Source organism: Arachis hypogaea, chromosome 10, assembly GCF_003086295.3.
Source record: "Arachis hypogaea cultivar Tifrunner chromosome 10, arahy.Tifrunner.gnm2.J5K5, whole genome shotgun sequence".
NCBI lineage: Eukaryota > Viridiplantae > Streptophyta > Magnoliopsida > Fabales > Fabaceae > Arachis > Arachis hypogaea.
In genome coordinates this window covers 106,416,119-106,423,236 of record NC_092045.1, presented here as the reverse complement: position 1 = coordinate 106,423,236, position 7,118 = coordinate 106,416,119, and the positions used below count along the sequence as shown (strand labels likewise).

The following is a 7,118-nucleotide window of genomic DNA, read 5'->3' as shown; positions in this document are numbered from 1 at the left end:
GTATAAAAAGATTATGCCATCTAAAGTTCAAATCAAAGACAACAAAAATAGTTTGTGCATTAATTTCCGCTAAACTATTACACATTTTTATGAATTCATGCCACTACTAGAAAACTAATTATTACAGACGGATATTTCTGATGGATTTTATCCCACAGAAATACAGACGAAATTTTAGAGAGATTTTTTGTTGGAAAATAAAAAAAATGAATTAGCATAAATTATAGGCAAAAAAGAGAATCTATCGATAATTCTGTCGAAAAAATTAATTTTTTTCGTGGAAAATGATTACAGACAGAAAATTTGTCTGTAATTAAATGGACAAAAACGTTGTGTATTATTAAATTATTACAAACGAAAAATCCGTCCGTAATTCAAAATTTTCCGTCGAAAATATTAAAATAAGAGTTTAATTCTTGTTCCTCTCTTCATTTCTCAGAACACCCCATCCTTCGCGGGCTCCTCACCCATCCCCTCCAAATCCTTCATCGGCGGCACCTCTCACCGTTGCACCGCCGTTGTCCGAAGCTCCATCACACCCCTTTCCCAATCTCTCCGTCACACCCGTTCACCAGTCTCTCTCTTTCAGCTTCGACGCCGATGAATTTCGCAACCCTCTCAACACCGTTTTCTGTCGCTGCTCGTTGAAGCTCGTTAGCGTCGTCGCCGCTTCTACCTTTTCTTCTCATCGCCGTTGATTCAGGTAGGCTCCGTCATCCCTTCCGATAACATTGATTCTCTTGCCATTGTATCTGCTCTGTTCTGAAAACAATTTAGGATTTTGTTACAGACACACAGATGGCAAGCTTTATGTGAAGGAACTCCAATTTGTTGAGTATTAAATTGAATCAGATTGGGTATATTTTGGAATGAACTTTGTTGAATATGCATTCTACCTGTTTGTTGTTTTGTCTATTTCTGACTCTCTGTTGTTGTTGTTGTCTCTTTGGGGTTAGCCTCATTCTTCAGGATAAATTAGGAATAGATTTTATGTGTGTGAAAGTGGAATGGACTTGTAGGGTCTCGAAATCCATAGAGATCAATGGTAAATTAATTTGGCATAAGAAAACATGCTTGTGCTTTTCAGTCAAATAATGAGCCTTTCAACCTTCAAGTCCTTATGTTTATTTGTTAACATTCTCTTAAAATGCTGATTCTTTAGCCGTTTCTAATGTTCTACTTCAATTTCTTGCGGAATTGGTTAGTTTAGTTTTGGAGCATCCGTTTCTAAAGCTGTTACCAACAGTCTTACTATTTTCATTTATTAAGATATATGCTCCCACCATTTCTGATCTGCAAGTGAGTGTGTAGTGCCAATAGTCCTTGTATTATTGAATATTTGAATTGTAAGATATGTTCAATGATGTGTTGTTTATTTTGGTCTCTTCAGAGATTTATCCCAGCTGAATTTGGAGCAGACCCTACCAAAGTTCAAATATATGACTTGGAGGATGGCCACAATTTATATGCACCCAAACTCAAAATTTGCCAGATGGTTGAGGCCGAACACATTCCATATACCTGCATTTGCTACAATTTCTTCATGAAGATTTTGCTCCCTTCTCTTGTTCAGCCAGGCTTAAATGCTCTTCCTAGTGACAAGGTTACCATATTTGGTGATGGGAACAAAAAAGGTCTATTTGATCGAAGATGATTGCTAATTTCTTACCACGTAATTATTTTTCTTTTTGTTTGATGCTTATTCATGAAAGGTTTCTTTGCAGGCGTATTTGTTAAGGAAAATGATGTCGCTGCCTTCACTATTAGCACAGTTGATAAACCCCGCACCTTGAACAAACTGTTGTACTTGAGACCCTCAAAAAACATTTGTTCTCTGAATGAACTAGTCGAGATGTGGGAAACTAAAATTGGGAAGAAGCTTGAGAAATCACACATCTCAGAAGAAGAGCTGATCAAGAAAATTGAAGGTAATACTTTGACTTCAAATTGATTGTGACTATGTTGCTGCTTCTTGTCACTTTTGTCAATTAAGCATCAAGATTCTAGATGGCATGAAAAATCATCTCATGTTAAGACTGACAGGGATATGAAGTTTCTACTTAGATATAGAGAAATGTAAGGAAAACTTCTTGTCGCTTTAGTCTGAAACTTTCAAACCCTCAAAACTTAAAGGGGTTTGGTTTTGTTTCGCTTCCATTGTGTTTCACTCACTCTTCGCTTTCAATTCATCCATTCCCAATCAGAATCAAAATCAGAATCAGAATCAGAATCAGAATCAGAATCAGGTCTCAGCTTCGAACCCTCTTTCCTTACTTATAATTTGATTTTCATTCTAATCGTACCCTAATATCTCCTTCTCTTTGTTTCAGCTGCTTCTTTTGCTATGGCTTCCACTTCCCAAAAGGAAATTATTTCTGGTTATACCTCTATTCCTATTCCTATTTCATTTCTGTATTGTTCGCGGCGCACCACGGTTTCTAGATTTGTAGCTGTAATTACATCTGTATCAGTTTCTAATTTCACACTTTGTTGTTGGATTCGTTTCTTTCTACCCCCAATTCCGTGATATTTTTTTAATCTATTCTAAGTCGAACTTTGCTCCATGATTTTTCGATTCTTTGTTTCTCTGTAGATTGTGAAAATCAGTTCATTATGCTTGTTGTGCATCGAATTTAAGATATGGTTTTGGTAAAAGTTTTCTTGCGTTATTAGGATACGATCATACAAAGACTGGCAATTTTGGCATTTACTTTGGTAATTGAAAGTCTCTATATATATTCGCACATTCTTTTATGAAATCAAAACGAGGAAATTAGTATTACCACTTGGTTCCTCTGGCTCCCTTCTCGTTTCTTTCATGATTTTATAATACCTGCTCTTATTACTTAGGATTTGTTTTTGTCTACTGTTTCCTTTTAGTGGAAACCACCATGTGAACATTCTATTCCATTTTGTTAATTTTTTTTTGTTATTTTGTATGTGTATGTGTGTCTAGTGTGTCTTTTTTGTTTGTATATTTCCTAGATTGTTATCGTTAATCTCTTTTCACCATTCAATTGCTTTTGTACTTACAATGTTAAATAACTATCTTAGGTTCTTTGATCTTAAATTGCATTAGTTTAACACGGGTGAATATTTTATTAGATGGCAAGGCTGCTTTAGCAGAGAAAAAAATTCCAAAGATGAAACATCTTCGAAAGATTCACAGGGAGAACAAAAAGCTGCTTCTAAATCTTTTGTTTGTTTAGATGACAAGGCTGCTGCAACAGAGAATAAAAACTCCAAGGATGAAACATCTTCGAAAGATTCACAGGGAGGACAAAGAGCTACTTCTGGATCTGCACCTGGGTTTCCACCCAACCCTTTTGATTTCTCCGCAATGTCTGGTTTGCTCAATGTATGTCATTGTCTCTTTTATTTTGATATTATATTATATATATTATGTCTGCTAGAATTTGGAAAAGATTGGCCATGTTATTGTTAATGAGCATTTTCATTTCACTTTATGGGCATGTTTCATCTTATAGAAAATCTTATTTTTGTACGTGCTAGTTTTTTTCGATCTTAGTGGTGCATTGTTTTGAAGCAATAGTGAGACAACAATATAACCATGCATTTCAAGTCCATATTACTAATGCTAAAATCCGGAATGCATAGGATCCAAGTATCAAGAAACTGGCTGAGCAGATAGCAAAAGACCCATCGTTCAATCAAATGGCTGGGCAGCTTCAGAAAACTTTTCATGGTGCAACACAGGATAGTATCCCTAGCTTCGATAATTAGCAACGTTATTCTACCATGCAGCAGGTGATGCAGAATCCTAACTTCATGACCATGGCTAAGCGCCTGGGTAATGCATTGATGCAGGTATTTATAAACTTCTTGTACTCTGTTATATAAAATAGCTATTGGTTGATAACATATATATATATATATATATATATATATATATATATATATATATATATATATATATATATATATATATATATATTATCTATCTTAGGATCCATCTATGTCATCCATGCTTGAAAGTCTTACTAGTCCTTCAAATAAAGATCAGTTTGAGGAGAGAATGGCACGCATAAAAGAAGATCCATCTTTGAAGCATATTTTAGATGAGATAGAGACTGGTGGTTCTGCTGCTATGATGAGGTTTAGATGGCAAAATTTCTTATCTTTTTGGCCATTTTCAAATTTCTATCAGTTCACTATTTTCTGAATTTTAAATAGTTTCTGAAGTGTTTCTCTTTTGTGCAGATATTGGAATGATGAGGACGTTTTGCGGAAGTTGGGACGGGCCATGGTGCCATCATTTGTAGTCTGGTTATTCTTTCTTTTTGGCCGCAAATAAGTCAAGAAATAATGAATGGTACCACTATATTGGGCAAGGAGTCCTTTATAAGAATTTGCACGAGTTGTAGAAAAAATAGATATGGTAGTGCTTACTACTTCAAGGGAGCATCTTCTGTCTGCTGAAAGCAAGGGTATGGTAGTGCTTACTACTTTAATAGTTTTATCAAGATAACCGTGTTCTAACTTGTGATCTTGGTTGAATCTTTTCAGGTTTGCTATGCAGAGATATAAGTCCAGCTGGATTTCGTTTCTATATTAACCTGACTTTAGAGATTGCTAAGCAAGTAAAAAGACGTGCTGAGGTTGCAAGGTAAGCTTTCACTTTAGTTCACTACACTTGTATTATATAACGTTGATTAATGATTGAATAAAGGATAAATTTAAGATGCCAAGATTGGGTTCTACTTAGTTTTTTTTTAACACATTAGTTGTATAGTTGATTTAACCAATTCGGGTTTTAATTCTATTTTAGTCAGAAGATGCCAAGATCAACTTTCAATGTGGAGTTTGATGCTGCCAATGCAACTTAGTTATCCATTAATATTTTAGATTATCCCATCTTTAGGTGTTAACTGTAATCTGTGACATTAGTTAATGAAGGAGATCCATGTAACTTTGGGATGGTCATCTTATTTTTTGGGGTATCTTTTTATTGAGATAGTGAGATATTAGATAATGGTGTTGAAAAATAACATCCAATTTTATAGGTATCGTGTAATGAATATTATGTTTATCTATGAATATTATGTTTATCTATGTGATTTTTGGCTTTTTTTTTTTTCAATTTACAGTGTGTTTGATAGAGTAAATTTAGAAAACAAATCTAAAGTATTTATTTTGCAATGGAAAAATTAAAAAAAAAATTCTATTTTACCTTACTGATAGATTTACAGATAGATTTTCTGTTTGTATTCAGAGTGTTGGGTGATTTTCTAAGGTTCAAATTATAGACAGAAAATCTGTTGCCAATTATCGACGAAAAATCTGTCAGAAAATCTGTTTGTAATTACAGACAAAAAATCTGTCAAAAAATCCGTCTGTAATTACAGAAGAAAAATCCGTCTGTAATTACCGATGGAAAATCCGTCGAAAAGTTTGTCGTCTTCGGGAAATGGATGGAGAAGTTACAGAGAAAAAATTTGTCAGTAATTTTGTCGGTAACAAAAAATTCGTCTGTAATAAAGACTAGATCTAATGACTATTATGCTTAAATTAAAACAAAATACATATTCTCTAATATTTTTCTAATTTTTATATTTTATATTTTTTAAAGAATATTATTGTAAAAAATAATATATCAGCACAATTATAAACATATATTATTATCATTTAATATACATTATTAATTTTTAAATTGACTTACGATAGAAATTAGAAGATTAAAGTATCAATTATACTAAAACTATTTCTTAGCTTTCATTCTAATATTTCTAAATTCTAAAGTTATATTCTAAGTGTAATTATGGGCATTGATTAAATTTAATTTTCATAATAAAAATAATAATAATATAAAATAAATATTTTTTAATAAAATTATTAAAATATCATATATTACTTCTCAGCAAATTTTGACAAAATTTAGTTATCAAAATAACAAAAATACAAAAAGAATACATATATTATTTTAAAGAAGATCAATAAAATAAAATTCACAAATAATAATAGATAGAAAGTATTGTTTAAGACATTCCTTTTTTAGTATCAGATTTAATATTTTCGAACAGACAATGGAACCACAATATAATAGCAGATTTATTCAATCCAAAAGTCTTAGCAGCTATTATTAACACTACCATTAACGAGTGAAGATAAAATTATCTGAATGAAGAAAAAGAATAGTAGTTATTCAGTTGCAACCGACTATCCGACGACGTTCTAATTTAATCACCCATCAATTGAATGCCTCACTAAACGATTTCAAAACAAACAGATATGGTTGAATTTTTGAAAATTGAAGTGCCAACTAAAAATAAGAAATTTTATTTAGAAGGTACTACACGAAGGTATACCTGTTAAACAGAAGCTCCATGTCAGAATTCAGAGGTCAACCTGCTCTACCCCAGATGTATCCTGGTGGAAGAAATGGTTGTTTATTGCATCTGGACATGTGCAGACTCTACGGAAGCCTGGGACATTTTTGGAATCACAGTGCCGACCTGCAAAAAAGAAGCATGAAAATAGTGGTTAGCAATCCATAACAGAAGCAATCAAACAAGGCTTACTACGGATGAAAAAAAAAGACCTAGCAGCAAATCTATGCTGGTAATTGTGAAAAACGAGGAATGAGATCGTGTTTGAGCAGAAACACAGATCTCTATTGCATTGCGTGAAAAAAACTCAAAGATAAGTGAAAGAGATAGAACTTACAAGATGAATTTTTTTCAATTTTGATTGTACCCCTGTTCGAAGAGGACTTCCTTTAGTTACATTGGTGGATCTTTTCCTATTCTTTTTTTTTCTTTGTATGTTATCCAATTGGACCTTATTGCAATGAAATTTACTATCTTAGCAAAAAAAAAAATAACCATTTAAAAGCAGTTAATATAGGATGCTAATCTCTTTTCTGAATTCAAATTCTGGTAAAATAGATTTTTCTTATTTTTCGACATTCAATTAGTCATTCCATTCTTATAAAAAAATTAATTGGTGATGACTCTAAATCTGATCTAATAGCATAATATTTTTAAAAAAACAATGAATATCCTTTTTAAATCTCAGTCGTCTATTTTGAATTGCACGGTCCTAGACGGAAATGTTACGTTACTTTCTGGCTCATTTGTCGCCATTAGTAGAAAAATCAA

General features: G+C 32.7%; 1 long non-coding RNA gene and 1 pseudogene across 1 annotated transcript; one reads left to right on the top strand and one right to left on the bottom strand.

The window, feature by feature from the left end:
• Positions 1 to 251: 251 nt before the first annotated feature.
• Positions 252 to 6,829, bottom strand: LOC140175893 (uncharacterized). The gene is made up of 3 exons (XR_011866882.1): positions 6,685 to 6,829; positions 6,327 to 6,473; positions 252 to 762 (listed from the first exon to the last, which is right to left on the bottom strand). It is a non-coding gene; the product is annotated as an uncharacterized lncRNA (long non-coding RNA).
• Positions 1,571 to 5,073, top strand: LOC112716319 (ankyrin repeat domain-containing protein 2B-like; annotated as a pseudogene).
• Positions 6,830 to 7,118: the final 289 nt, after the last annotated feature.